This window comes from Pinus tabuliformis, chromosome X (genome assembly GCF_031772625.1).
Source record: "Pinus tabuliformis cultivar Carrire ecotype Pingquan chromosome X, CPIR1, whole genome shotgun sequence".
Lineage (NCBI taxonomy): Eukaryota > Viridiplantae > Streptophyta > Pinopsida > Pinales > Pinaceae > Pinus > Pinus tabuliformis.
Genome location: NC_142308.1, coordinates 386447389 through 386466896, shown reverse-complemented (window position 1 = coordinate 386466896; position 19508 = coordinate 386447389).

Here is a 19508-nt window from a genome sequence, read left to right as displayed (position 1 = left end):
GGTAAAGCTCGATTCTGTGTGCCTCACTGGGCCTAGGAATCCTCGACTAGTGAATGTCGAGATATACATTAAAGCCTAAAGGTGTGTGTCCTTAATTAGGCCTAGGAAACCATGACTAGTGAATGGTTGGATATATGGTAAATCCTAGAGGATGGAGTATTGATTAGGCCTAGGAATCCTTAACCATTGTATGACGAGATATATGGTAAATCCTAGAGACTAGGAGATAGGAAAATTCCTCATGGTATAGGTGGAGAAATTCGGTGGTATCCATTCTTGTTTAGGGCCTAATTATCTGGGGGGGGATTGCGGTAAAGCCCGAGGAAACCTGGTTTGTTTTGGTTTTGAATCCCACATTCATTCTTGGAATATGGCATGATGGTGATTCGCCGAAAGAAAGATTTGGTTAAGCCAATCTATGGTTGGGTGTTTTGTGGAAGTCCCATACTTGATTATCTTTTTCATTCATTAATAAGAGCTCTTTCTCCTTGGTATTTAATTTGTAAATGTATTGGCTTATATGTGGGTTTTATGGCTGATATATCCTTGTTATTTCTATTGGTTATATGTTGGTTATGAGTATGTTTTATGACAAACTTGATGTATGGATCTCATCATATTTTGATTTGCAAATGAATGTACAATGAATATATGACCTAATAGATGATAATGCAGCTATTTTGATAAGCCAACAATGCTTCCTTATGAATCTTAGATAAGTATGTGACACCTATGCTTAGATCTATTGTTATGACCTGTAGAATGCATGTTTGTGACATGTTTGAAGAAAGGCCTGTCATGGCTAGTAGGGGTAAGATTAAGTACTTGTACAAAAGATTTCATTAATATCCTTATTCCATTATTATTATCATTTCTGAAAGTTTCATGAAGTTCTACGCAGTGGCCTGAGCCTTGGCCCTAAAAACACGGCACAAAATCTAGGGTTGCTGGCTCAGAACTAGCTAAAAAAGTCCACAATTGCTGGCATGCCTTGTTGTGGGAGTGACTAGAAGGCCTCAGTCACATGCATGGCTTGTCATGGGAGCAGCTGAGGGTCCAGATCAGTGAAATGTCAAGTTACCTTAGGGGTTGGTCACCTGGAAAGGTTGGTTGGCTCTTGAAGGCTCTATAGCATGTGTGGAAGGTTAGAATGGTTTTGTTTTGTTGGTTCCACTTCCTTAACTATACATGGGGAGTTGAATCACATCATAGTAGCCTCTCATCACATGTTTACCCTAGCAGACTGGTTAACCAGGGTAAATGTGGGTGGAAGGTGTTACATACAATGCAGTGTTCTCCATAAATCATCATCAACAATAGGTTAGATTACTAATTCATTCTTACAATGACCTTTTTCCATATTGTAAACATTTGTATTCTAATGGGTTAGATTCTTGTTAGTCTAACTTGCATTCAGATAGATATGTTTTGATTTACTTTACTTTATGATTTCTTTACACATTTTTTTTATTTCATTAGACAATTTTTTATTTCATTATATTTGGTGCGATAGAAATAATGAGAGTCAGCCTTATTAAGTATTTAGGATTTTATGAATTTTTTTTTTACAATTTTTTGATATTATCATCCGTGTAAAAAAAACCAATGATTTTTATTCACAATTTTTTGATATTATCACCATTATAATAAAACCAATGATTTATATAGAGTTATATTTATTCACTATTTAGTAATATTAATTATTATTATTATTTTTTATCATTAATCATATAATTTATTTTATTTTATTATCAAAATATTTTCTCTATTTCATTTTTAAAGTCTTGGTAACCTAAAATATTTTTTTTGGATTAAAAGATGTTTAATAAAAAGGAGATTGAAATTATTATAATAATATATTCAATACCAGTTTAATATATAATTTGTAAGAATTGTATTTGGATGGAGAGAATAATAATCATTTCTTCAACCTATCAAGATGAATTCAATTAACATCAATAATTTGCTGGGTGTGGAGCGTGATTATCATTTGTTGGGTGTGGAACCTGATTATTTTCCTGATTATTCATATATTTTTTGTTTCAGTGGCCTTGGATCCATGTTCCTAATGGGCAATTAACACCACCCATTTAATCCCCGTCAGGGGGAAACGATGACTTTTATGAGCTGCCCCTAGTAGGGGTTCGGGGGCAGCGCCCCTGAAGTTAAAAATAGATAAATTTTGCTTTGTAAACTATTGTAATTTCGTAATCAATGTGAGCTACCCCTGAAGTTAAAAATAGATAAAATTTGCTTTGTAAAATATTGTAATTTCGTAGTCAATCTGAGCTGTTCATTAGGCCGATGATCTGGCGGTAGAAGTTATATTGATTTAGGATTTTTTGCAGAGCCCTAAACTCCACTGGACAGTTCTTCACAACAAATCTGATAATATTATATTAAAAATATGAGATTCTACACTATTACAGTTTTATTTAATTTCTAGATCTATAAAATTAACTGTAATTAGTGGATGCATGTAACAATAAATCAACCTAGAAAAGTAGAGAACGACAAAATAAACTCACACACACATAATACACAAGATATGCTCTTTGGAAAACCCTTTCGGGAAAACCCAGCTGGAAGGTGAGGCCACTTTGCTCTCTGTCTGAAAATATGGGTGCAGATACAAAGAAGTAATGTCTATGGCCCGTGGGCTGCTACAGTGCACAGACCCTCTATGTGTGCTCTACCTCCTATCTCTCTTGGCTATCTTTGCCCAACTATGAAACAAAATTTTCTCAAAAGAATGGAATGCCTCTTCCTCCTAGTGGCTTGGTCATAACACATCTAGATAGCCTACTAGTGGTTAAGTTTGACTATATCAACTCTTAACTAGAGTTGCAAAATAAACTCTTCTAAAGTATTTTACATCACAAACATGTGGCTAATCATTTTTCCATGAATAATGGGGACTGACGGGGCATCCTCCCGAACTATAGGTGTGAAAACAAGAAGGTCAATGTGGCGTAACTTTTGCATACAGACTCTAATTGATGCGACTTTTGCATACAGACTCTGATTGATGCGATTCTTGCCTGCCTGGAAAGCTCTCTATGTGTGTAATATTAAATCTTAGCCAACAGAAAAATCCTATCCTTGGGCATACTTTGATGGCTTTACTCAACATGATAGTTATGGTGGCGGAGCTATCCTATTTCTTAGTGAGGGCCACTTGTTCAAAATGGAACTGGATCTTGGTAAGGGGTACTAATAACTATGATGAGCTTAACAACCTTAGAAATCTGTGCCTTTTTGCACTCGAGAAATTTGTGTATCTGACAACTTCACATTTTTGGTGATTCCAAAATTATCATAAACTGGTTCAATCAAGAGTCAAATTATCAGATACACACTCAGAAATCTTTTAAATAAAGTTTTATTTTCAGCTAAAAAAATAAACAAACTTATAAACTAAAAACTACAATATTCCAAATAAATATATATATATATATATATATATATATATATATATAAAACAACTTAAAATAATTAAACTACCTACTTAATTATTATCAAAAAATATCTCCCGCAACATATCTTTCTTGATTCTTCACTTACTTCAAGTGTTTTCTCGATCTCAAAAGCTGTCGAGGATATTCGTAGGTCTTTTTGGAGAACAGAATTTAAAGGTTCAGTCCAATCAGAGAATTCACATCGGCCTCGACACCATTCTAAATCATATTGTTTGTTGAAGCTAAAGATTGATAAAACATAAATCATAATAATAAGTTGATTTAAAATTAAAATTTAATTATATATATAATTTATTTAAAGAAAAATAATAATAATAATTTACAAAACAATTTTAAAGTATAATTTATAAAATTATAAAACTAATTTATATCTATTTAATTTCAAATCTATTAAGCAATTGGGAAGATTAAATTTCTCAAGGTCAAGGTGTAAATTTTTTTAGTGTAAAACATGAAATTTTTTTTGCATTTTTAGAGATTTGATCTCTCTCTAAGCTTTATATATCTGGAGTTTACTTATTAATTTTACTTTTTAGTTTAATTTTTTTTTGTAATTTCAGTGAGTCAAAATGTTTTAATTAATAATTTTATTTTTTATTTTCTTTTTTATTTTTATGTGATTTGACTGGGTCAAAATGTTTATGTCTCTTCCATAGTGGGATGGAGAGTGTCTCTAGCTCCAAAAATGTAACAAAATTAAATTTAAAAAAAAATATTTATAGAATATTCTGAGTGTAAAATGAGATATGGTTTTTGGGCATGTGGAATTGATGAGCCATGGTAGTGGTCCATGGTATGTTATGGTTAATAATATCCTTGGTAAAGTGGGGTGAGTATCCATGGTTAAAGATCTTGTTATATTGTAACTATTATTTTGATAGTGAAATTGGAGAGTGTCTCTAGCTCCAAAAATGTAACAAAATCAAATTTTAAACAAAATTATTTATAAAATATTTTGAGTGTAAAATGAGATATGGTTTTTGGGCATGTGGAATTGATGAGCCATGGTAGTGGCCCATGGTATGTTATGGTTAATAATATCCTTGGTAAAGTGGGGTGAGTATCCATGGTTAAAGATCTTGTTATATTGTAAGTATTATTTTGATAGTGAAATGAGAGATGGTTTTAGGGGGTATGTTATGGTTAATAATATCCTTAGTAAATTGGGGTGAGTATCCATGGTTAAAGATCTTGTTATATTTTAAGTATTATTTTGATAGTGAAATTGGAGTGTCTCTAGCTCTAAAAATGTAACAAAATTAAATTTAAAACAAAATTATTTATAAAATATTTTGAGTGTAAAATGAGATATGGTTTTTGGGCATGTGGAATTCATGAGCCATGGTAGTGGCCCATGGTATGTTATGGTTAATAATATCCTTGGTAAAGTGGGGTGAGTATCCATGGTTAAAGATCTTGTTATATTGTAAGTATTTTTTTGATAGTGAAATGAGAGATAGTTTTGGGGGCTCATGGTATGTTATGATTAATAATATCTTGGTAAAGTGGGGTGAGTATCCATGGTTAAAAATCTTGTTATATTGTAAGTATTATTTAGATACTGAATGAGAGATAGTTTTGAGGCATGTGGTATTGATGAGCTATCCTATTAACCAACCCATGGTATGTATGATCAATAATATCTTAATGGTATGATCAATAATATCCATGCTAAACTGGGTGTGAATATCCATGATTAAAAATCTTGTTATACTGGAAGTATATAGGGTCATAAAACTATTGTTTTAATTTATATGGTAAAATAGATCTTAATTTATAGCTACTATGGGCATGTTGTATTGATGAGCCTTAATAATATTTATGGCAAAGTGGATTGAATATCCATGGTTAAACAGATTGCTATATTGAAATTATGTTTTTATGTGCTTATTAATTCAATTTAAACTTGTTTACATAATCATTAGTCTTAATTTATTGTATGTTATATATTTTAATGTAATATGTATATTATGTTTTTCTTTTATCTAAAAAGTTATTTGTAATTTTATTGATAAAAACAAAACTACAATGTAACAAATTTAATTTTATTATTTTTATTACTTTTAAATTTTTAAAGATAATACAACATCTTCGGGGTGTAAAAATGTTGACAAACTTTCTTACATTACACCTACAAATCACCCCTATATGAGGCTATAGAGGGCCGCACAATGGCTTTCACCCTGGGTTGTAAAAATGTTGACAAATTTTCTTACATTACACCTACAAATCACCCCTATATTAGGCTATAGAGGGCGACACAATGACTTTAGTGTTTATATAATTAGCAATTTTCAAATTTAGTTCATATTATAAAAGTGATTAAATGGTAAATATACAAAAATGAACGATAGATAATAATTTATAATAATTTTATTATTTTTAATGATAATTAATAAATATGTGTAAGTCTCTTCGGATCAATCACATATATTTCTTTTTGGTCGAAGAGTTTAGAACCACTTATTGTGGTTCATAATTATGATAAAGATGGATAGCTCATTCAAAGCACCAATAAATATGGTAGAGATGCAAAACTAATTCTCAAAAGAAGAAAAATAATTATTACTATATATACAATCAATATTAAATGGTAAACCAAAAACTATTAAACTAATAATTTTCTTTAATAAGTTTGGCAAGAGTACATCTTCATCATGTCCATTATATCATTCCAATTAAGGTGGGGAATTGAACCAGCCACTTCACATCGCTTTAACAGAACTCCAGATCGTCATCTATCTAAGACCCGACCCATAGACATTAAAATAATAAATAAATAAAAAATTAATAATGAAAAAACTAAAAATCTATGAAATAAGAATAAAGAAAAATTAAAATGAGAATAACAATCATAAATATATAATTTAGTAAATTAAGGTGTTAATTTTTTTATTTTTAATTCAAAATCAACTTTGAATGGTAAAAAAAATAACAATAATGAAAAAACTAAAAGAACATGAAATAAGAATAACAAAAAATTAAAATGGAAATTAACGATCATAAATATATAGTTTAAAATTTTTTATTGTAAATAAATAAATATAATAAAGGAAATTGTTTCTTTATTAATTAAAAATGACAAATGAAAGAATTAAAATTAATAAATAAAATATTCTCTACTAACAAGTAAAAATAAAAGAATACAGGCAAACAATAATTTCTACATAAACAAATGATAGATGAAAGAAAAAAAAGAGAAAAAGAAGAAATTATTATTAAGAAAAAAATCTATATTTCTAATAAATATTACTATAAAAATGGAAGGAAGGAAACAATAAAAAGAAAACAAACCCAATCAAGAAAAAAAGAGACTCACCAAACTTTTATACAATGAAAGAAGCACACAAAAGACATTGACTATCAAATAAATGAGGAAACCTAGGAATAAAGAGATGGGATCTAACAATTGCTAATCTTCCATCCATCATCCCTATTTAGCATCTTAGACGTTTTTTAAATCTCAATAGCCTCCTTAAACTTTTGGTGATGGAAATGATAATCCTAGCAATGACCTGGGAATCCACTATACAAATGTGGTGTCTTGTCTTCTCAGCATGCTCAACTAAAGCTCAGTCAACTCCATAAGCCATAAACTTATTAAGAGCAACCCTCTTACTCTGAGAATCTATGGGCTTCCCAAGATTCATAAGGAGGGGGCTCCCCTTAAATCTATTTTCAACACAATACGTGGCCTAACTTATATTCTTCCTAAATATTTAGACCGTAAGCTCAAACCCCTTGTCGGTCGTTCAATCTTTTGTGAGAGAATCCTCCTCGTTTGTCAATGAGTTAGAGGATATTAGATTTGAACCTAATGATATAATGATAATTTTTAATGTAGTTTCTCTTTACACCAATATCCCTATTAATGAGGTTCTTGAGGTAATCAATCGTATCACTAATCCTGGTACAACCAAGCTAGTTGCGGTTTGCCTTAACTCTATTTTTTTTAGCTTCGAAGGTGAATTCTATGAACAAACATGCAATGTTTCCATGGGTTCTCCACTCTTGCCTATTGTAGCTAACCTGCTTATGGAAAATTTTGAATATAAGGCTTTGACCTTAACTCAATTTAGGCCAAAACTTTGGAAAAGGTTTATTGGTGATACCTTTATCTTATGGCCTCATGGTCGTGATAAGTTAGATTTGTTTCTGTAACATTTGAACAGTCAATCTAGCTCCATTAAATTCACCATGAAATCTGAGGTTAATGGTAGCCTACCATTTCTTGATGTTCTTATCTCTAAGAAAGTAGATGTTCTTTCTCTCCCCATGTTTTTCGTAAGAAAAACACACTCAACAATATCTTCATGCTGACTCCCATCACTATCCAACCCAATAATTGGGAGTTCTTAACACATTAGATACTCGAGCTTTGTGGGTATCACATGAGAGTCACCTAGAGGTTGAGTAAACCCATCTGCTTAATGTTATCGAAAAGAATGGCTATAGAAGATCCCTAGGTATCAAGGATTTCTTAAAGGTAAGCAAAGGTCCCAAGATTAGGAAAGAACCTAGGGATTTGGTTTCTAATATTCAACTTCCATTTATCCAAGGGTGATCTAGAATTAAAAATGAAGGTTTCATGAATTGATTTGTAAGCTAATTTATGTCTTTTAGGAAATTGATTGTGATTGCAAAAGAACAAAAATAAAAATAAATTTTTCATAATTTTAATAGTTAAAATAGACAATAAGCAACATCAAAACCAACAAATTGATGATGAAGTTCAATCCTCTTGGGCTACGTCTTTGAGTCTGATGTCCAATGGTGGCCTTTTTTAATTATATGATCAAATTATTAGTTACAACAACATAAAAGTCTCATTTTGAAAAAAATAACACTTCCATTGTGTCCATAATGCCCAAAAACCCCTGTGTAGGCTATCCTTAGACTAAAAAAGTTTAAAAAATGATGAATTTAGGACTCTTTTTCCAAAGTTGCTTATTAACTGCTCTTCAAAAACTCGTCCTTTACAAAAACTAGCAACAAAATGGACTGTGGATTATTGGTATGGTTCTTGGTTAGCAGCCCAGAGGTCTTGGGTTCGATCCATGATCCTCGATGGGCTTGGCATTTTGTAATAAATATTAAACAAAATTTTTTAAAGGTTGAAGTCCCTTTCGTCTCTTGTGCTGGTGGTCATGTGGTGCCACATATGATCGAAGGGCATGGGCCATAGGCAACGGGCCTCCCTAGCCTCGCTCATGGTCGCATGACATTAATATAACCTGGGCTTGGGGTGCAGTCAGGGTGCTACGCACCTCGCTCCGCCGAACATTCCGTCGAGGTCATGTTCACATCAATATAACCTGGGGCTGGGCCCTCGGGTGCGATCACGTTCACATCAATATAACTTGGGGCTAGGCTTTTCAGGTGTGACCACAGCCCCAATGCTCTCCCCCAACGATTGAATCATATCACCATAAATAAAAATTTCCAACCATGGTTAACAAGAAACACCTACAACCCAGTTGGTCGTGCATCTGATGCCCATTTGGGAGGTCATGTGTTTGCTTCCTGTGGAGGCTTGTTGGTTTTTCAACTAATTTTTGGCCTAATCTAGAGTTCCATGTGGAACCCTGTGATTGGGTCATGTGTCACTCTATGATTGACCCATTCCTCAAAAGCATCAACCAAAAATGGTGTGCCAAGTGTCATCATGAGACTAGCCCAAATGGAAGATTTCGATTGGCTCCCTCTTGACACCCATACCTACCCAGTCAGAAGATGACATCAACATGATGTCCTTGTATGGATTTCCATGTGGCATCTGTACACTGCACAGTCAACCCTGCAAGTTGACTTTTTAGTAGTGTCTCAAAAACTTCAGAACGCGATAACTTCCTCATATGGTGTCGGATTGAGGCGATTCAAGCTTCATTGGAATTAGAATGACAAGATATAAAATTTGGCACCATTTTTAGGAGATTTTGAGCACTTCCATTTTTAAGTATATTTTTGATCCACTGGATCATTCCTCCCCACTAGAAGTTTTTGGACCACCAAAAATATATTTTTACTCAGCAAGTAAGTAAGGGTAGAAATCCCTCACTTTCTCGATCTCTATCCACCTTGATTTGCTTGGATTGGTACCTTTGAGGCCCACACGAAGATACTCCACATTGCCTATGCATGAAGTTCTTTTCCTCTTGTGAAGAATTGAGTATTCCTACAACTCATTTAAATATTCAGGAGCAAAATCTTCTATAGATGGAATATGAACATTCTCTTCTTGATTAAATATCATAGGAGGCTCATAAAATCATAAATTTTCCACATTCACAACAGAATAAATTTACATGTATGGTGGCAAATCTAATCGAAATTCGTTGTTACCAATATTTTCCAAGATTTTGAAAGGACCATGTCTGATTGGCTTGAGTTTTTTACCTTCACCTTGTAGTATTTTCGTACTGATGTACAACTAAACTTGATCTCCCACCTGGAAATACGATCAACCGCTGAATTTGTTCAATGAAATGCTTGGCTTTTTCCACATCACTATGTCCATTTACTACAGTATCTTTACCAAAAATGAAATCCAAAGGAGACTTTGGAAAATAAACCAAACATGCTTCAAACGTAGATACTTGTGTAGATGAATGCCTGACACGATTGTAGGCATGCTAGATGTAATGCAAATTCTCATCCCAAAATTTAGGATGCTTACTACAATATCCTTGAAGGAGATCCACTATTTTTCTGTTCACTAATCATATATGGTCGTCAGTTTATGGATGAGATGATGTGCTCTTCTTTAACTTTGTGTTGATGTGTTCCCATAAAATTGACCAAAACTTCCCAATAAATCGAGAATATCGATAAAAAATAATTGAAGTAGGTAAACCAAAATGAAATCATACATTTTGGAAGAATAAATTTGCAGTTTGTTCAATTGTAACCTGTTTCTTACATGGCATCAACACACACATTTTGATAAAATAATTCACTAGAATATATAAATAATCATGAAATTTCCTATATATTGGTAGTCCCCCAACAAAATCCATAGAAATACTTTACCATGGACGAGAAGGGATAAGAAGTGGAGTGTTCAAACCCAATTTCCTATTTCTTGGCTTGCTGGTAACCCACATAGGACATCCTTTCACATATCTTGATATAATTTAATTAATATGAGGCCAATAACAATACCTAAGTAATCGAATTGTTTTTCCTACACCAATTTGACCGACAATAAGAGAAGTATGGGATTCATTTATAACAATGACTCTTTCACCCTGTGGAACACATAACTTGCCAAGATGATATAACAACTTATTATGAACATGATAATCCAAATCTTCAACATGATTTCCTTGACTCAAACTTACATAAACATCTTTGAAATCTTCATCTTGAGCATATTGTTCAATATAACTTTCATGCATGATTGAGTTACGCTTAAGAATAACAGATTCATTAACAATATGCCTTGATAACATATCTGCAACTTTGTTGTATATACCGGATTACCAAATGAAATTGCTGCAGGAATTCCATCTGTTGTAGCTTGGTTTGCAATTGTAAATATTGCAAAGGTTGATGGTCAGTATGAATAATCGTTTCTTTACCCATCAAACAGTGCTTCCATTTCTTCGCACTTTGTACCAAAGCATACAACTCTTTATCATAAGTTAGATAGTTAATTACTGAATTGGAAAATGTTTCAAAATGATAACATATTGGCTTACCATGCAACATCAAAACTGCTCCCTTGAATTTCAAATGGGTGCTTAAGATCTGAAAGTGCTAGAATTGGTGTTGTACTGATTTTCTCTTTCAAAGTGTTGAAGGATTTTTGCTACTTTCCTCCCCACTAAAAGATCTACTTCACACTTGTCAAATCATGTAATGGTGTTGCAATGAATGAGAAGTTAGCAATAAATTTTCTCCAATATTTAAATGCTCCCAAAAAACTCCTAACTTCTGTTACATTGTTGGGTTTAGGCCAATTCACAATAACATCAACTTTGGAGGGATCAATCTTCAATTTACTATCTCCTACAATATGACCCAAATAAACAAAAGTGGTTTTCCCAAATTCACATTTAGACATCTTCAAATATAAATTTTCCTTTTTCAAGACATCTAGAACTTGCTTTACATGCTCTTCACGTGTCTTACTGAAAATCAAAATATCATCCAAGTAGAATATGACAAAATCATCAAGGAATGGTCACAATACATCATTCATAACTCTCATGAATGTAGCAGGTGCATTACAAAGCCCAAACAACATAACTAACCATTCAAAAAAACCATGTTTTTTCTTGAAACAAGTTTTCGAAATATCATCTTCAACCATCCTTATCTGATGATAACCACTTCTCAAATATAACTTAGTAAAATAAACACTAATCTAGAACATCATCAATGTGAGGAAGAGGATAGAAATTCTTTACTATGATCTTGCTGAAGGCTCGAAAATCCACTCACATGTGCCATGTACAACCTTTCTTTGGAACCAAAACAATAGGAGATCCACAAGGAGATGTACTAGGTCTTATAACCCCTTTTTCAAGAAACACTTGAAGTTGCTTCTTAATTTCCGCATTCTCCAAAATTGACATCTATACATGCCAATATTTAGAAGTGGTGCATCTTGCTACAATTGCTTTTCATGTTGGATTCCTCTTTTTGGTGGTAACCCTCCAGGTTCCTGAAACATCTTGTCATAAGTGTTAACAAATTCAACCAGTTCATGCTAGAGTTTAGAATCACATCTTGAGAAAGCTTAAGATTCAACAATATCTTTAGATTTAATCATCAACAACACAAAATTCTTACTAGCATTCACAAGCCTTTTCATTTGACTAGCACTTACAAGATGAAAATTCATCTTCTTGCGATGTGTTCTAACGATATGCTCAACTCCATCTTTAATAACAAGATAATATTTGTTCTCATGGAGATAGAACATGGATTTTCGGTCATATAAGTATGGACTCTCTAAGACAATCCCACAAATATCAACTGGTACAATATCAAGTTCTACGTCATCTATAAAATTAACAGTGATGGAAAATTTGGGTTTACATTTTCTTGTCACTTGGAATTTGGCATCATCACATACCCAACCTAAAGGGTAAGGTATTGCATGAGGTGTAGTAAATTAAGTTTCTTGATAATTTCTTTAGAGATAACATTGACTTGAGATCCACTATCAAATAATGTATCAACCCTTGCATGTTTTTTAATGACCCTCATATTGAAAAGCTCACTTCTTTCTTTACCATTTTGAGATTAAATAGGCTTACTAGAAGAACTAGTACTTGCATTAGAAGCTATATTTTTCATTCCCATGGCTATGATTTTGGTTTCATCACCTGAATTAGATCCTAGGTTTTGTTGAGTTGTAGAAACAATATTTGGTTTCCCATTGTTATTGAACTTCTTTAGTCTCAATTCTAGATGTAGTTTCCAACAATGGTCTTCATCATGGCTATTTTTGAACAATGTTTACGAGTAAGTTTATCTCCCTCTTTCTTGACAATAGCGTTCTTCTTTCCTTTGTCTTTAAACTTCCCCTTTCCTTTGTATTTAGATTTAAAAGGTTTCTTTCTTGACTCTTGAGGAACATTCTTGTGTCTTGATTCTAAATGAGTTTCCTAAGCACATACTTCATCTAGATTGTGGGATTAAACATAAGTATAGTATGTCTCAAATAACTATATAACCTGCCTATATACTAAAGGAGAGTATCTTGTGAGGTCAAATCAACACCCAATATTAAAGCTCTTTTTCTAAATTCTTGTGTGTAACTTTGGAAACTCTAACCTTTAGCTTATCTAAAATTTTTCCAATCCATAATTTTTTCTTGCAATTAAGCTAATGGATAAAATTACCTTCTTAATGCAACTATTAAATCGTTCCAAGAAGAGATAATTTTACCACTTTTCTTCAAATATTCTTAAATTCTAGCCTCCCACCAAATGAGGATTGCACCTTCCAAGCAAAGAGAAGCAAGCTGGATCTTTGTGACATCATCATAAATCTTTTGAATCCTGCAATAGACTTCAATTTGACGAACCCAATTATCCAACTTTTTAGCATTTACTTCCCCATTGTACATTGACAATTCAAACTTGACAAGAAGCTTAATCAAAGGAGACTAAGCATGTCCTCTTGGAGATGGAGGAGGAGTACGTCTATGAGATGAAGAAGGTGAAGATGGAGGTGAAGGAGGAGGAGGAGGTGTCGTCATGAGATTGGCCCAAATGGAAGATTCTGATTGGCTCTCTCTTGACACCGTAGCTGCCCAGTCAACAAATGACATCAACATGAAATCATTGCACAGACTGCCACATGGCATCCGTACACTACATAATCGACCGTGCAAGTTGACTTTTTAGTTATTTACCAAAAACTTCAAAATGTGATAACTTCCTCATACGGTGTTAGATTGAGGTGATTCAAGCGTCGTTGGAATCATAATGAAAATACCTATGATTTGGGAATGGTTTTGAGAGATTTTGAGCACTTTCATTTTGAGCATATTTTTGATCTCCTATATTAAAGAGACTACTAATAAGATTGCTCAGATTCTTAGGAAACATAAAGTTTCTTCCATTTTTAAACCCCTGAACATATTTGGTAGCTCCCTAAGATTAGTCAAAGACCCAGTGGAACTTAGAAACGTGAAAGGTGTGTATTTAGTCATATGTTCTTGTGGAACACCCTACATATGGGAAATTGGTCGTTCCATTAATCAAAGGATTCATGAGCGTCTGGTTGACATAAACCATGGTAGGTTGCACTCCTCAACTTTAACTGAGCACGCTGAGAAGGAAGTACACCACATTTGTATAAAGGATCCCCAGGTGATTGCTAAGGTTGATCATTTCGATCACCGAAAGTTCAAGGAGGCTATTGAGATTGAAAAAAGTTCTAAGACACTAAATAGGGTTGATGGATGGAAGATTAGCAGTTGTTGGATCCCATCCCTTTATTTCTTGGTTTTTTCCTTTATTTGATGGTCCATGTCTTTCACTTGCTTCTTTCATGGTTTAGAGGTTTAGTGAGTCCCTTTCTTTCTTCATTGTGTCTGTTTTCTTTTTATTGTTTCCTTCCCTCCATTTTATAGTAATAACTGTTAGGAATATAGTTTTTTTTGCATAATAATAATAATAATTTTCCTTCATCTATCTTTTGTTTATGTAGAATTTATTGTTTATTTTTACTTTTTAGTAGAAAATATTTTATTTATTAATTTTAGTTCTTTTATTTGTGTCATTTTTAATTAATTAATCACTAATTTCTTTATTATATTTATTTATTTACAAAAAAATATATATTAAACTATATATTTATGATTGTTAATTTTCATTTTCGTTTTCCTTTCTTCTTTTTTCATGGCCTTTTATTTTTTTCATTATTATTTTGTTTTTAATTTATAATTTTAATAGTTTTTTTATTTACCATTCAACCTTGCCTTTGAATATATATATATAATTGCTAAAATTTCATTTTATTTTTTCCTTCTTCTTTTTTCATAGCCTTTTATTTTTTTCATTATTATTTTGTTTTTAATTTATAATTTTACCATTCAACCTTTATATATATATATATATATATATATATATATATATATAATTGTTATTTTAATTTTTTATTTCCTCTGATTTCATGGTTTTTTAGTTTTTTCATTATTATTTTAATAGTTTTTAGTTTATCATTTTACATTGATTGTATATGTAATATTAATTATTTTCATTTGTTGGGAATTAGTCGTTGCATCTCTACTATATTTATTGGTGCTTTAAATCAAACTATCTATCTCTATATTGATAATGAACCATGGCATTGACCAAAAAAGACTATATGTAATTGATCCGGAAAAGATTTGACATATCATAATGAATCACAAAACCCTTAATTCAGAGATAATTAATAAATTAAATAAACATAAAATAAATATAGAAATAAAAAATTAATTATTAATAATAGTAATAATTGCCTACCTAGCCAACATATGACATTAACATGAAATCGTCGTACGGATTACCACGTAGCATACATACACTACACAGTTGACCCTGCAAGTTGCCATTTTAGTTGTTTGCCAAAAACTTCAGAATGTGATAACTTCTTCATACGGTGTCAGATTGAGGCAATTCAAGCGTCATTGGAATCATAATAACGATATCTATGATTTGGGGTTGGTTTCAAGAGATTTTGATCACTTTCATTTTGAGCATATTTTTGATCTCCTAGATTAAAGAGACTACTGCTAAGATTGCTCAAATTCTTAGGAAACATAATGTTTATTCCACCTTTAAACCCGTGAACATAATTCGTAGCTCCTTAAGATCAGTCAAAGAACTGGTTGATCTTAGAAACATGAAAGCTTTGTATTTAGTCCCATGTTCTTGGGGAACACCCTACTTTGGGGAAACATTTTGTTCCAATAATCAAAGGATTCATGAGTGTCTAGCTGGCATAAACCGTGGTAGGTCGCGATCCTCAGCTTTAACTCAGCATGCTGAGAAGGAAAGACACCACATTTGTATAGAGGATTCCCAGGTCATTGCTAAGATTGATAATTTCCATCACCAAAAGTTCAGGGAGGCTATTGAGATTGAAAAAAGTTCTAAGGCACTAAATAGGGATGATGGATGGAAGACTAGCAGTCATTGGGTCCCATCCCTTTATTTCTTAGTTTCGTCCTTTATTTGATGGTCCATGTCTTTCACTTGCTTCTTTCATGGTTTAGAGGTTTGGTGAACCCCTTTCTTTCTTTCTTGGAACTGTTTTCTTTTTATTGTTTCCTTCCCTCTATTTTACAGTAATAATTGTTAAAAATATAGTTTTTTTTTTCATAATAATAATAATAATTTTTTTTCCCTTTATTTATCATTTGTTTATGTAAAATTTATTGTTTATTTTTACTTTTTAATAGAGAATCTTTTATGTATTAATTTTAGTTCTTTTATTTGTGTCGTTTTTAATTAATAAATAAACAATTTCTTTATTATATTTATGTATTCACAATAAAAAAAATTATTAAACTATATATTTATGATTGCTAATTTTAATTTTTTTTAGTGACTTTTTATTTTTTCATTATTATTTTGTTTTTAATTTATAATTTTAATAGCTTTTCTATTTACCATTCAACCTTGGGTTTGAAAATATATATATATATATATAATTAATTAATTTAATCTATTAAATTATATACTTATCATTGTTATTTTTATTTTAGTTTTTCTTTATTCTTTTTTTCCCCTAGGAAAAAGTCGTAATTTTATTCATATTGATAAAATTACATTTTGTAGATGCCATAAGGCATATTCAGATGGCTATACCTGTGGTAACAGGCAGCAAACAAAAAGGACACAAAATGGTATATGACTGTTCCTATAATAACCGGAAACTACTGCAATAGAAATAAAATTTTAAATGTATCAGCAAAGCTAAACTTTTCTACCCTTCTTCTCAACCCGTCTCCAACCACCAGTGTCAGGACTGGGTGTAATAATAGCTAGCTGATTTTCCATTGGGATCAGTTGAAGTTCTTTGTCAGATTCTGAGCCCTCAGATCCGTGTGCTCGCTTGATGCCACTTGTTTCCATTTGCGGCTCTTGTTGCAGATCTGTAATGCGTGGCCCCAAGTATGAACTTTGGGTATTCTCTTCCTGAGTATGTGTCTGTTGCATTTGGGGTTCGGGTTCTGGCTGTTTCTCTGTAGGCTCCACGTTTATGTCCTCTTCTTCCAATGGTTCAGTGTGCTGCCATCCTTTCGGCTTTTTCTGTTGTTTCTTGGTTCCCCTGGGGTCCTTTCGAGCAAAAGGGCAGTTATACTGTAGGTGCCCTGTTTGCGTGCATCCCCTGCACCGAAACGCTGTATTCTCATAGTCGAGCTGTTGTATCCATTGAGAGTTATTGAAGTTCAGCGTGATGTGGTCGGGTAGCCCCTGACTCAGATCCACTTCTACACATATTCTGGCAAATGTAAAAATGCCCCTAATAGCTCTGTCTTCATCCATTTTTAGGAATTTACCCAGGGAATTCCCAATGGCCGCTAATACTTTGTGATGCCAAAAGTGTAGAGGGAGACCATGTAGCCTTACCCAAACCGGCATCGTTGAGACTTTCATTGTGTTGGCGTCGAAATCAGGAAACCAGGGGGTGAGGAAGAGGCCAGCACTGCCCCAGAACCAAGGACCCTGATTAATAATGCTGTCACGTTCTTGTTCAGAGTTGAATCTAACTATGAAGTACCCTTTAGGGCAGAGGTAAATTTCACAGTTTGTTGTCCATGTTGTAGAGATCCATTGATGTAGGGCATCTGATTTTGGCCAGAAGCCATTAAATCTACAAATAACTGCGTTTTGAGATAAATCGGTGTGTAGGCTAATTACCTCGGGCATAGTTACTTGTAACATTGGTGATTCTGTCTTTTGTTCCACAATGTAGGGTCCTGGTAACTCTGTTGGTGGTGCTGTTTTATTTTCCATCTTTTTCCCCTTCACTGCATCCCGAAAAGAGCTGGTGTTTTTTGAGCTGGTACCAGTGCTTCCACCACACAGTCGAAGATTAAGAATGATGGTTGAATCGTTGGTAATGCCGTAGTGCTGGAGTGTTTGGTTGTCCTGCAAACTGAACCCAGAATATATAAGGTTTTGATATTGAGCTGGGGTTCCAAGATGACCCTGGATCTTCTTTTTTAAATCGTGTATGCTCATCCCCTTTCTGAATCTCATGCAGATATGTTTGCCTTCAATCGATTTAATGAAGATCTGGATCAGATCTGTGTTCATGAGGCCCTGATTCACTGATTTATGAGCTAGATCTGGGGTTCAAATATCTTCTCACTGTAGGAGAGAAAGGTCCGCCTCCAAACAACGATTCACCCGATGCTGCTGTAGCGGATTCTATGTGAACTGCGACAGATCCAGCATTATTAGCAGTGATATCCATGGGAACGCCCCAGATCTGGTCATCCTTACTCTGTTTGGCTCCCGCACACACGGCCATCTCCAGCCGTTCCGCTTCGCCCTTGCCCATAAACGAACATAATGCCATTGATTCAAGATGGTGTTCTGTGTACGTTTGCAGATCTGGTCGTTTGTAGTCTCCGAACCCTCTATTTGAGCGATGCATCGAGATGTTAAATGCCCAGATCTGCGTTATAGAAAGCAAAGAAACCCCAAAATACCAAGGAACCGGGTCCATACTCCCACCCCATACTTTGTCTTCGACCATGCCATTAAGAATCGGCCCTATATCAACAGAACGGCTCCACGGCATGCCAAAAAGGGATCTGGGGCCCGTCATACACCTCGGTTTCCCATACACGCAGGCAGATCTGCCAGTCTTATGCAGAGCGTATGCGAAGGAGAGCGCATCAAGACGAACCTGCGTCCAGAAAGAGGCAAAAAGATCCGGCTTCTGTTCGCTGTGGTTCGAATCATGCAGGTCCTTTCCATCAGATGATTCAGCCCTGGGCCAGAGGGAAACATCGAAACCTGAGGGTCCTGCCGTCAGGATTCTGTTCGATCCACAGCGGAGCACGACTTTAGGGCCTGCGGCAGCGGAGATCTGTCTTTCTGAAACCCTAAGTCTGTGTGCGGCTTCCATCGCTCCCGGTCGGATCAATGCTCCTCCTTTTCCAAAAATTTAGAATGTTTGTTATGGTTTCAACTGGTAGTTTTTCTTTATTCTTATTTCATGGCTTTTAGTTTTTTCATTATTATGTTTTAATTTATTATTTTAATACTTTTGGGTTTACTATTTTACATTGATTGTATATGTAATATTAATTATATTTCATTTGTTGGGAATTAATCGTTGCATCTTTATTATATTTATTGGTGCTTTAAATTGATTTATCCATCACTATATTGATGATGAACGATAGCATTGACAAAAAAAACTATATGTGATTGATCCAAAAAAAAATTGACATATAATAATGAATCACAAAAGCCTTAATTCAGAAATAATTAATAAATTAAATAAACAAAAAATAAATATAGAAATAAAAAAAATAATTAATAATTTTTATTATCATTATTA